This window comes from Vulpes vulpes, chromosome 10 (assembly GCF_048418805.1).
Source record: "Vulpes vulpes isolate BD-2025 chromosome 10, VulVul3, whole genome shotgun sequence".
NCBI lineage: Eukaryota > Metazoa > Chordata > Mammalia > Carnivora > Canidae > Vulpes > Vulpes vulpes.
In genome coordinates, this window is record NC_132789.1 from 58,336,282 (window position 1) to 58,349,722 (window position 13,441).

The 13,441-nt window shown below is 36.4% G+C and overlaps 1 protein-coding gene across 5 annotated transcripts in view; it reads left to right on the top strand.

Annotated features, from left to right (window-relative positions):
* The window catches only part of NAV3 (neuron navigator 3), a 595,667-nt gene that overhangs the window by 240,714 nt on the left and 341,512 nt on the right, over positions 1-13,441 (top strand). The window lies entirely within an intron of this gene.

Consider the following 13,441-nt stretch of genomic DNA (forward strand, 5'->3'; position numbering starts at 1 on the left):
AGGCAAATGCAACTTTTCCCCCAAAGTCTTTGCTAGCTACTCCTTACTCTCCTTTCCTCTCCTTGATTCTTTTAGTAATGCTCAAAACACATTTATTTACACTATATTTTAGTTATCTGGATGATTTATTTCTATTGCCACTGAATTGAAAATATGCCGATGGCAAGTCTTATTTCTACTGTGATACAGCTCCCTCTGCCCAGTGCTTTGTGCCTAAGAATTAAATAGTAGTTGAGTGGATTAATACATGAATGAATGAATCAATGAATGAAGAACTATTCTAAGAAATATTTAGTTAATTCATTAGTCCCTTTGAATCACTTAATCTATGAAACAGAGGGTTTGGAGTGAATGATTTTTACTTATAGCTCTAGGGTTATATTATTCCTTTTGTGTTTTAAGAAAACATTAGAAAATCACACAAGAAAAATAAATTAAAAATTAATTAACTCAATGCTTATAGTTCTCAGTTCAATGTAAACAATTCACGGTAAAAGTAGAGAAGTATAAATTATCAATGAAATACTAAAAATATTTGACTTTATGTAAATAATTAAAAGCAAATGCCATATTTGTTTTATATCTGCTTTAATGTTCTGTGTACCCACAACGACCTGTTGAGATTAGATGGAAAGAATAGATAGTCCCTTTTTCTTTGCGGACCATAGCTATCATCTGCAGGTCTAGTCAAACTTCCATTTTGCTAAATGACCTTGGCCTAAGACTTGCACACCATAAGTACTGTTTTCAGTAGAATTTTGGTCGATTTCTTTGGTTAACAAACATATCAATCATACATCTGATATTCCAATAAGTCTCTGTGGTCAGCAATGTTGTATTTATGGGATGTTTTTAACATGCCACTTATCAGATTAAAAATTTTTTCAAACAAATTTAAAGAATGCTATATCAGCATTTCAGAATATTTCTGAATGTTAAAAAAGTATATTTAAAGATTTTTATAAACTTTGAAAAACTAGAACTGAAGAAAATAGCAGAAATGATCAAGGGAATTGTATTAGAGATAATTAGATTTGACCGCAAAAAAATAGAAGGCTCAACATAACAATAAGACAAATAACACAGGAGTTTTCTTTTTCCTTTTTTTAAAATTTAAATTCAATTCTTAACATGTAGTGTATTATTAGTTTCAAAGGTAGAGTTTAGTGATTCATCAGTTGCATATGACACCCAGTGCTCATTACATCAAATGCCCTCCTTAATGCCCATCACCCAGTTATCCCATTCCCTCACCCCCCACCCCTCCAGAGACCCTCAGTTGGTTTCCTGTAGTTAAGAATCTCTTACGGTTTGTCTTATTTTCTTTTTCCCCTTCCTCCCCTATGATCCTCTGTCTTGTTTCTTAAATTCCACATATGAGTGAGATCATATGATAATTCTTTCTCTGTTTGACTTACTTCCCTTAGCATCATTCCCTCATATAAAGGATATCTGGAAGTAAGCAGTCTATAGCTGGAAGGGTGACTTCATGAAATTGCCAAGGAACTCGTCCCTCTCCTTTGTCAATCACTCTGTAGCATCTGTCTCTCAGTCTTACGTGGATAATGAAGTTTTGTTCTATTAGAAAGACACACCCTGCTTTATTAAGTATTCTTCTACATCCACTTGGCCTATTTACAATTCCGAGGCCTTATGTAGCTGCAGTGGAGACTGAAAAATATAGTGTTTATTCTAGGTAGCCATGTGCCCAGCTAAAAATTATGGGTTCTGTTTCTGAGGAAAAGAGACCATGTATAGTACCCACAATAGATGACTGTCATTAAGAAACATTTATGTGGCATACTCTGCTAGTCCTTGCACCAAACAGCCTTATGGTATGGTTAGGGGAAACAAATGTGTATATGACAATGTCAGAAATGTGTCTTCAATCCAGCACTGGTGTCCCCTCCCCTCCTTGATAGATAGCAGATGAGCAGCCTGGCGGAGGTGCAGGGACCCCACCCTCCGCTTCAGTGGGCTCACCTGCATCTCCCAGCAGCTGCTTGGGACCCAAATGTCAGCAACGCCCAGCCCTCCTTTACAAAGTGGGCTCCTGAGGGCTCCACCCAGTGTCACTGTAGCAACATCTGTGTGTCACTAATCTTTCTTCCTTTCTGTGCTATGGAAAAAAATGCTGTAAATATTAAGAGTAGTTACTGTATGTTGTACAAGCATTTGTGGAGGTGTAAAATAAAAGTTACATAATGCTTCTGTACATAATGCTATCACTCCAGTTATCTAATCTTGAATTTCTAGTCTAATATCTGGCAATAAATATCACTATTTTACATATAATCTGCTAGATATTGGAGATTTTACTTCCATATTGGAGCTTGGGCTTATTACTTTATATGCATTCTCATGCATTGGCCTTTGTTTTCTATCAGTTATTGCAATAGTTTCATATTGGTCTCCTCTCTTCCTGTGGCTTTCTACCCCGTACATCCAGCACGTTCACCATCCTGCTTTCAGCTTGGTAACTTTAGTTACTTCTCATGTCTTGCAGTTCCTTCGCTCAGCCCTTCCAGTCTTTAATTGTTGACACCTCTTCTTCTATTGTAGTTCCATCTAGCTACTGTTTTCCAGATGTCTCCTTCCTGGGTGTCCCAAGTTGTTCGGAGTGCTTAGTCTCATTGTCTTTTTACAAATAAATAACATTAGTTCCAGATTCCATGCCACATACATTTGGAATCTCCATCACCATTCCTCAAGGACTTATGTTTTCCTTAGCTGTCTCTTGTTCTGATTTCTTACTTTCTTTGAATTTTCTAATGTCTCTCTTCATATGGATTGGTTTTTCCATTCTTCCTGGGCATTCATCCAAATGAGGAAGAGAGTCACTTTGCTTTGGAAACGTTACTTAAGAATCAAGAGATTAAAGTTAAGAAAGGGAGTTCTATTTTGTCACAGCTCAGCAAATCCCAAGCAGTTAAGCTTTAGGCATCCTTGTTCCTGAAAATCCCCTGGCATGCGCACCCCCTTAGCCTTCTTTTTTTCTTTCCCCAGCCTCATTTTCCAGCTTGGTCTGCCATCTCTCTTTTACCTCTCATTTTTATTGTCATTTCAATTTCTTTCTAGTTCTGGGTCCACTCACCTTTTCCCTCTTTGATTACCTATAGAAACTCAACATTCTTTACATTAGTATAGAAGATAATCTTGAGCATGTACATGGTACTTTATAGGAAATTTCTTAATTTCTTTCTCATGGCATTTCAAAGAATGCTTTATTATCCACATTTACAGAGAAATAAACTCACATAGAGTGGGAGACATTCATAAGATCAGTTGGTTAACTAGTACCAAAATCCAGAATTCGAATCTAGGTTTGTTCCTTCAAAGCTTTTATTTGTTTTTGTATATTACAATATAATTTCTCTTCATGATGTAATTGCAGTATTTTTTCTAGTTTTTTCTAGCTATATCCTGTCCCCCAGATCTCACCAGCTCTTAACAGTCAGTTCAAAAGTCAAAGAAAAGAGTAAACAAATTGTTGTGGAGGTTAAAAGGAAGGAAAGTTTGCATCCAGTTAGGAAGGTCTGAAGGAAGTTCCTGAAAGAGAACTTTGTCCTCTTTGTCCATGTTAGTATAGACATTTGTTTCATATTTTGACTCTACCAATTACAAGGACAATTAAGGTAGAGATATGTTCTTAATATTACATTCACAGGTGTTAGCACTGATATTTTCAAAACAGAATATACTTAAAGCCTTAAATTGAATATTTTTTAAAAAATATGAATAGCAATATAGACAAGCAAATAGATTGTATAAATAGTATTGCTAATAAGAGCAATATTTTTGTCAGATTTCAGGGATGAGAGAAATCCTACTTGGATGGAGCATTCAGGAAAGACTTCACCAAGTAGTTGATGTTTAATGGACAGATAGGACTCAGACATAGATAGGGAAAAAGCATTCTTGGAGGAGAGATTTGCATAGAATACCCAGTGAGTAAATCATTATAATTTGAGGAGACTGTTTATGGAAAGGAGCAGGTTTGGGTCAGAGTATGCATGGATGCAGACTTCCATTAGGTAGACGTTGGGGAAGGCTCTTTTGTAAGAATGAGAGAAAATTACACTGGCGATGATATTTAGGAACAATCAAAGCATATTAATTAATGTTTATAGAGACTTGTTATATGTCTGATAGTGGGTCAAACACTTCGTGGAGCATCCATCAGTCCTCACAACAGCCTTATGATATAAGCACTGTGATTGTCCTCATTTCATAGATTAAAAAACTGAGGCGGAGAGAGGCTGTATAACTTACCAATATTTCAGTGCTAGAGTGTGTTAGAATAGGGATTTGAACCAAGGCTGTGCACCTCTAGAAGACAGTGCTCCCAACTAATAACACCGCGGCAATGAAGACTTCGCCATGTCATTGGGAGAGAAGAGCTATTGATTGACTTGGCTTCTCCATAGACTAGTCAGGCTTGTTTTAAATATTTGGTTAACACTGCTAGTGAATTGCAAATAAATCATTGGTGTGCCCAATTGCTTAGAAGTATCAGAAGACAGTTAAGTTGATAGAGGGCCTCTACTGAGTTGTTCAAATAACAGAAATAAATAAAAGAAGCCCCATGGTAGAATTATAGCAACAGATGTCAATAGAGTAGATGACTGGCTCTGGCCTCCAGCTGTTTCCTTCTTGGAGAAGATGCCTGATTGCTGAGGACTGTCGACACTCCCGTTGGCTTGCTCACATGGTAGCACTTCCAGCGCTCGCCAGGCCTCCAGCTGCACAGGTCAGCCCTCGAGTCCCTAGATGATTCCGCCTTCCTTGCCTGTTTCTGCTGGGCTTGCACATTTACTTATTTGTGCTTAAAGAAGCACAATTATTTCTTTTTCAGTTATGGCTCATGTTCCAAGTTTCACAGTTAAACTGTTAATGGTCGTTTTAATTGTTTCTGCCTTTGTGGTAGCAATGGTAGGAAGAATGTTGTAATGATCCTTGAATTTTAACATTTTCTCTACTGGTGGAATGCTAAGCTTTTCAATATTGTACAGTTATGTCTCTTGAGTAACCATTCATAGAAATGTAGCAACTTAATACCATTGTTTGTTATTTTAGTTTGTGCTTTGCAAAGTCCTTAAAGAATTATATCTCATGCTTTAAACTATGAAATTACTAAATATGCTTGGGTAAACTAAACATGATTATATGTTATTGAAAATCTCATACAATGTTTTTTATTGCTCTTTTTCAAATGTCAATATTGTATGTATATCTGATGCCAGTTTTCCAAACATGTTCTTCTGAGTTTCTTAAACCTGTCTACTGTTATAGACATGTTTTTTTCTTTACTATACAGGAAGGCACCAAACATAAAATCAATAGATATGTCACTAATTTTTAAGCAAAAAATTGTTTCCTGCTCATGCTATCACATCTCCAACAATTATCCTTGAACTTATTGTATTAGTTAGCATAGTTAAAAGAACATCAAATTAGAAGCTCCAGGATTTGACTTAACCTTCTGCTACATCCTGAAAAGAGAAGTCACTTAAATTCTCTGAACTTCAATCTCTATATTCTGTGAAATGAAGTTAATAGCTCTTAATAAGGCTTTTCGAAAGGTAACATTTTTATTATCCACTTCCTTTCTCCTTTTTCCTGATTTTGTCCGATCAGTTATTTCTTTTCTCATATTTTTTTTTTCAATCTCTTCCTCTCCAGTAGATCCTTTTACCAGGATTTTTCAAACTCGGCACATTTTGGACCTGATAATTCTTTATTGTAGGAGGTCAGTCTTACTATTATAGAATATTTAGCAGCATCCCTATTACTGACTATATGGCAGTAGCATTCTTTGGTTGTGACAAACAAAAATGTCTCCAGATATTGGGAAAAGTATCTGGAGAGAGGTCAAAATAAACCTAGCTGAGAAACAGTGATTTAGATTCAGCTTCAAAAAATGCTCAGGTTGCCATTATTATTATTATTTTTTTGCTGTTTTTTGTTTTACTCAAGTATAATTAACATATGTTACCTTAGTTTCAGGTGTGCAATATAATGATTCAACAACTCTGTACTTTATGCTATGCCCACCAAGTGTTACTATCTATCATCCATCACAATTTAATGCTATTACAATATCAGTAAATATATTCCCTATGCTGTGTCTTTCATCCCCATGACTTGTTCATTCTGTGACTGGAAGCCTGTACCTCTTACTTCCTTTCACCCATTTTGCCCATCTCCCCACCCCCCTTCCCAATAGCAACCATCAGTTCTCTGTATTTATGAATCAGTTTCTGCTTTTTGTTTGTTCATTTGTTTTGTTTTCTAGATTCCACATTTAAGTGAAATCATATGTTATTTGTCTTTCTCTGGCTGGCTTATTTCACTTAGCATAATACCCTCTGGGTCCATCCATGTTGTTGCAGATGTCAAGATCTCATTCTTTCTTATGGGTGAGTAATATTCCATTGTGTGTGCACACCCTGTTATATATACCACATCTTTTTTATCCATTTATCTGTCAATGGGTGTTTGGGTTGCTTCCACTTCACTGTTGTAAATAATGCTACAATAAACATAGGGGGACATATATCTTTTCAAATTGGTGTTTTCATATTCTTTGGGTAGATACCCAGTACAAACTAAAATAATTCTACTAGACCATATGGTCTTTCTATTTTTAATTTTTTTTTGAGGAAACTCTGTACTGCTTTCCACACTGGTTGTACCAATTTATATTCCCATCAACAGGGTATGAGGATTCCCTTTTCTCCACATCCTCATCAACATTTGTTATTTCTTGTCTTTTTTTTTTAAAGACTTATTTATTTATTCATGAGAGACACACAGAAAGAGGCAGAGACATAGGCAGAAGGAGAAGCAGGCTCCCTGTGGGGAGCCTGACATGGGGCTCGATCCCAGGTCTCCAGGATCATGACCTAAGCTGAAGGCAGCGCTGAACCGCTGAGCCACCCAGGGATCCCAGTTTGTTGTCTTTTTGATACTAGTTGTTTTGACTAGTTTGAGGTGATGCCTCATTGCTTTTGATTCACATTCTCCTGATTATTAGTGATGTTGAGCATCTGTTCGTGTGTCTGCTGGTCATCTGCATGTCCTTTGGAAAAAAATGTCTATTCAGGTCTTCTGCCCATTTTTTAATCAGATTGTTTGTTTTTTTTTTAGTGTTGAGTTGCCTAAGTTCTTTATAGACTTTAGATATTAAGCCCTTACCTGATATATCATTTGCATATATCCTTTGCCATTTCATAGGTTGCCTTTTTGTTTCACTGATGGTTTCCTTTACTATGCAAAAGTTTTTTGTTTTGGTGTAGTCCCAATAGTTTTATTTTTGCTTTTGTTCTGCTTACCTGAGGAGACATATCTAGAGAAATGTTAGTAAGGCTGATGTCAAAGAGATTATAGCCTATGTTTTCTTCTAGAAGTTTTGTGGTTTCAGAGCTCTATTCTTTTTTAATATTATTATTATTTCCTTCGATCTGTTTCCTATAATCACTCCTTTTCAGCTTTGCAGATACATTTCTTGAAAGGTTAGTTTGTGTTCAGTGCCATTATCCCAGGCTTTGTGTTAGCTTTACTTCTGATATCTGACTCCTATTCTGTTTTCCTAGAGGTTACCAAATAGCTTTTGAAAAGACATCTCTTCTTGGTTAATATTTTAATTAATTAATTTTACGTATTTATTATTGTTGTTGTTGTTAAAGATTTTATTTATTTATTCATGAGAGACACACACAGAGAGAGGCAGAGACATAGGCAGAGGGAGAAACAGACTCCATGCAGGGAGCCTGACGTAGGACTCTATCCCAGGTCTCCAGGATCGCGCCCTGGGCTGAAGATGGCACTAAATTGCTGAGCACCTGGGCTGCCCTATTTATTTATTATTTTGCTTAACATTTTAGCTCTTGTTTTCATCTTGTTTGCAGCACTTGATATGTGCAGAGCACAGTTCTCCTTTTGGAATACTCCAGTATTTACTAACCCACTGGCCTTGGTGAGCCAATTAGTACTTAAGTCTTAGTTTCTTCATTTATGAAATGAGGACAATATAAACTGCCTCATAAAATTATTGTGAAAAATAAATGAGGTATTTCGTATAAACTGTATTCCAACAGAGTACCTGGTATATAGTTGGTAGCCAACATTCACGACCTATTATATAATATTATAAAAATACCTAATATTTTAGCACAAAAATTGGTAAATGGTGGGAGTTTGTGGCAAAGGAGGCAATGATTAATTCTCCATGCACAGGGAAAATAACATTCCTGCCATGTTCTGACCGGTGAATTTGTTTAGTCAAACATATTTGCAAAAAATAACATTTTAGATAGGCGAGCATTTACCAAGTTGTGTAATATTGTACTCTGTTTAGAACACTATACATTATTCAGCAATCCTAGAATGTGGGATGCAAGTAAGAGAGAGGAAGTTGAGTTGAGGCATTGGGAAGATGGCCATTAGTTGTCCAGTAAGTTGTTTGAACTTATTTTGTAGAAGTTGGGGGCAGGATGCCAACATGACATGAGTAAATCTATATTTTACTGAGAAAGATGATAATGAAATGAAACATGGACAGATGCAGTAAAGGGAGAGAAGTTCAAAACTGCAGAAGAGAAGAAGACTGTGATAGAGCAAAATTTTGACTAAAATACCAAACTATAGAGCAATGGAAGAGAGACAAGTCTAGTAAAAGAAGCAATAGATGTTTGGGTACATTTATTAATTATTAGCAATCTACAAAATTTTAAGTCCTGAAGGTAAGTACATTTCTCTTCAAACAAAAACTTATAGTTTAGTGGGAAATGATAATTTGTGAACTTGGCAGCAAGTAGTGATTAAAACTAGTGATAATTGGGCAGCCCAGGTGGCTTAGTGATTTAGCACTGCCTTCAGCCCAGGGCGTGATCCTGGAGACCGGGGATTGAGTCCCACGTTGGGCTCCCTGCATGGACCTGCTTCTCCCTCTGCCTGTGTCTCCGCCTCTCTGTGTTTCTCATTAATAAATAAATAAAATCTTAAAAAAAAGAAACAAAACTAGTGATAATTATTACTTTTTGAGTACCTGTCCTATGCTGGATATGCTGTATCCAGTTTATTAATATAATCAAACATACATAGAAACTGAGCCTCAGATTGGTGCTAAAGTAGAGCAGGAATTTCAAACTAGGTGTGTTTAATTCCTCTATCAGTGTCCCTCTCTGTCTGTCTCTCATAACAATTTATAAACCACAGTCAAAATCAATGTTATTCTTTTATCTCTATGTGGACACTTAGTCATATAATGAGAGACAAAAAAGAAAGAAAACAATGGATTCTTGCAGAAGTTATGAATTAATCTTTGATAAGATTCACTGTTAATTCTTCCTCTCCTCCCCATCCCCATTGTTGCTCCATATTGGCTTTAAAAAGTGCTTTTCTTTGGACTTCTAGTCACTAGGGCCAATAGGGAAATTCAATATCTGTGGGAGAATTCATTAATTGGATATATGGCAGGATTTCCCCACTGTTGCCAGTAAATGGAATGATTTGTTAAAAAATGTTGCAATTCTGCTTGCTGATAAAGTCACCAGATGAGAGAGCATTGGCAAAAATTTACCATTTTCCCAATAAAATAACATGATGCAATCTCCATGAAAGAAAAGAAAACAAACAAAACAATGGACCATTACTTTTTGCTACATTTCAGTGTTGTAAAGGACTCTTGTAAAACTGAAAACCTGAGGTGGGCAGATCCACAGTTTTCCATCATGATATATATAAAATTTCATGAACTATCAATATGGCCTTGTGTTATTTAAAGTAATGTTAACTTCTGTAGCAGATGAACTCAAGGCCTCAGTGGCTTAACACAGCAGGAAATTTCCTTTCTTTTATATTTAGCTGTTTGTATAGGGAGGGCTTGATGAACTGTGGTCTATAGGTCAAATCTGGGCTGGCACCCAGTTTTATTAAGTGACGTTTTATTGGAACAAAGCCATGCCATTGGTGTGTGTGTGTGGCCTATGGTTGCTTTTGTGCTGTAACAGCAGAATTGAGGAGTTACAATAGGGACTATATGGCCTGCAAAGACTAAAATATTTACTTTCTGGCCCTTTGTAGAAATGTTTGCTGACATGTTCATATGACAACTCAGGAAACCAGATTCCTTCCAGCTTGTGGTTCCATCATCCCACCTCTAATCAGCCATCAGTGAAAGAGAGAAAATGTACGGTTACATAAGAGACTAAGAAATTTCATGGAAGTGTCCATTTCCTTCTATTGGTCAGGACTCTGTCATATGATGAAACCAATCCCAAGAGAGGCTAGGAATTACAATCTACCTGTGTGCCTAGAAATTAAGGGAAATGGTTGGGTGAACTATTTATTAGCCAGCATTTAATTAGCCAGAGACTGCCTAATTTTTCAGATTTTCAAAATTAAGCAATAATTTGCCATATTAGAAATATTCTGAAGTGCCCCCAAAGTGTCTTCTGGATTAAACATAACACATTGAATAAGTGGAGAACCATAATTATACTCGTGACTAGGTGTACAGAAAGAAAATCTTGCAGTTAACTCAGCTTTTAAAAAATAGACCGGGCACATCTATACAGAAGTATCCTATAAAAAGTTCACTGTAGTCGAATGACTCAACTGGTTGCACCCCCACCTTACGATTTTGATAATCCCCTTCAATTTCTCCTGTCCCAATCTGCTCTTCCAAAGTCCCATCCTGAAAGCAACTCTATCTCTATCTTGGTTCTGTGTGCTTGTTTCTAATTGCTTCACTATTCAGTTTGTAGCATTCTTCTATTGCTGGATCTGGAAGGTCTCCATCAGAGCTCCAGAAAAGCCAAGGCAGTATAAGATGTGAATTCTTGAAGGGACGTTTAGAGCATCAGGGTGGAGTCAGGCATCTCCCCAGGAAGGAGGCATTTGCTGGCTACTAGGTGGGGTCCAATGGGTGACTGCATCCTTGTGTGAGGGAGCATCTGCTCTCCCGGCCGGCAGATATGATGTAGCTCTGTCAACACTCTGCAGATTGGCTCCAGAGGGGACCTAGTGGGAAGGTGTGAATGGGTCCCAGACAAAGCCCCCACCAGCATTGAAAGAAGCAACTCCCAGCAATCCTTTCAGACCATGGGATGCAGCTCTAAGAAACAGTACGTAAAACAAGCTCTTTGTAAATGCAAGATAATTTCTAAATGACTAGATTGGTCTTTAAATTTAGTTGTGCATATGGGGCTATTTCTACTCAGGTTTCTACTTCTCTTTGACAGTGGTTACTGTTTAGCTTTGAGTCAATTTAAATTGTTCACTTTTTAGACTCAAGAAAATATACAGGTTATGTATTTCTCTTTAGCGCCCCTGAATGCTCGTATTTTTAATATAATTTTGTTGTGCTTTTTTTTGGGGGGGGGGATTGATTGAATTTCTACAGAGTGATATTTTTGCCAGAACCTTTTATGTTATTATTTTGACCCATATATTTTTGAGGGTTGTGTTTCACATTTCCTTTCTCTTTAAGCCATCTGCTTTTTATAGCTATTTCTTCCTTCCTGTGGCTGACTTTTTGGTATCTACACTTGTGTGTTGCTTTCTTCCATTGAACACAAGGTTTATCATCTCCAACAATATGTTCTCTCTCTTCTTTTCCTCTGATTTAGTCTAGACCTATTGTATTCTAAAACTAGGCTGCTGTCTCACAAATGTAAATTACTCCAATGACTCCTTTAGGTATAGATCATGGATCCCAGGTGACTTTTCTTGTCTTTGACAGTCATTCATCCGATTAATTTATTCCATTATCAACTATTTATTGCATACTTGCCATGCACAAGCAAAGTGTATAGGTGCAAATACATAACTTATATACATAAGCATATGGATATGTCTATATATAATATAGATATTATTTTAACATGATAGGCTTTATGGGAAATATGCTTGCAGCAACTGGGACTCTTCTAGAAATTTATATTCTTTTTATGGCAATGTTAGATTTTTAATTAATATTACCTAGAAAAGACAGAAATGATTATACTTTTGATTTCCAATAATCATTACTTTCATTATACATTTGAGGTATGTTTGTTTAATTTAGAATAGATTTACCCCCTCCAGTTGTGACAATCAAAAATGTCTTTAGTCTGTCCTCTGGGGGGAAAGTTGCCCCCAGCTTAGAACCACTGATTTAGATCATGCCTTGTTTGAAAATAAAAGGTTTAGTAGAATTAAAAAACATAGACAATATAGAAGATTCCAAAATATAAGCAAATAAAATGAGATTACAAGAAGAAAAGAAAAATAGAAAAGGATAATGGTAGAGGACAGGCTGCAATATATAAATATATCAAATTTGTGCTGTGATGTTTTGCATCGTTGCTGGAGGTTAAACCTGGCCTTTGGATCTGAGCTTTCCAGTTTCTCATACATAAAGGTTGAGCAAGTACTGTTTTAATCAGTGCCCAAAGCCTGAGCTAATATTTGTTCTGGAGAATCATCTTTGTTTCTACATGTACAAAGAAATATTTCCTATGGGCATTTATAGAGACATTCCTATGTAATTTATATAACAACTTTCTCAACATTTTTATTGAAGGTTTTAGTTATTATTTTCTCTTCCTGTCCCTACCTTATATATATAACCATTAAAATAAAAAAATTAATTAAGTCCACTTAGGATGACCATTGTGCTGGTTTTCTCAGGACTGCCCTGATTTTAGCAGTGCAGAGATCTTGTTTTGGGAATCTTTCAGTACAGAACAAACTGGGATGGTTAGTCACCCTAATTCTGAATCAGATGTTCTGGTTTTTCCTCTTTAGTTTTACTTTTTAAATTTTATTTTATTTTTTTAAAGATTTTATTTATTTATTAGAGACACAGAGAGAGAAAGAGAGAGAGAGGCAGAGGGAGAAGCAGGCTCCATGCAGGGAGCCCGTCGTGGAACTCGATCCCAGGTCTCCAGGATCATGCCCTGGGCCGAAGCTGGCACTAAACCGCTAAGCCACCCGGGCTGCCCTAGTTTTACTTTTTTTTTTTTAAATCTCTAATTGTTAATTTTAATTCTGCAGTTGAAAATATATTTTATATTAATCATTTTAAAACATCACTTTATTTAATCAAGATTTCATCATCAGATGTCAATTCTCTGGACATGACAGCATAACTTTTCTTTAAAAGCAATTATTCAGATTAGAAATAATTCCTATGGAGGTTGTGTTTTCAAAGATGAGTGATCCTTTTAATGAGGTTCAGATGTTTACATCTGCTCCTTCCTTATCCATACATTTTTAACTGGTGTTGACAATAATGAATGCCCTGTTTCCTTTTGTGTGAAAGACTTGGAGTCGTCAATAAAACAAAGGTAGCCTAGTGCTCTGAGTTCATCAGGTGATTTCCAGCATGAGTCCTGTGGGCCCCGAGTTGAATGGAGTGATACTTTGAGGTATGTGCAGCTGGTTCTTTCTAGAA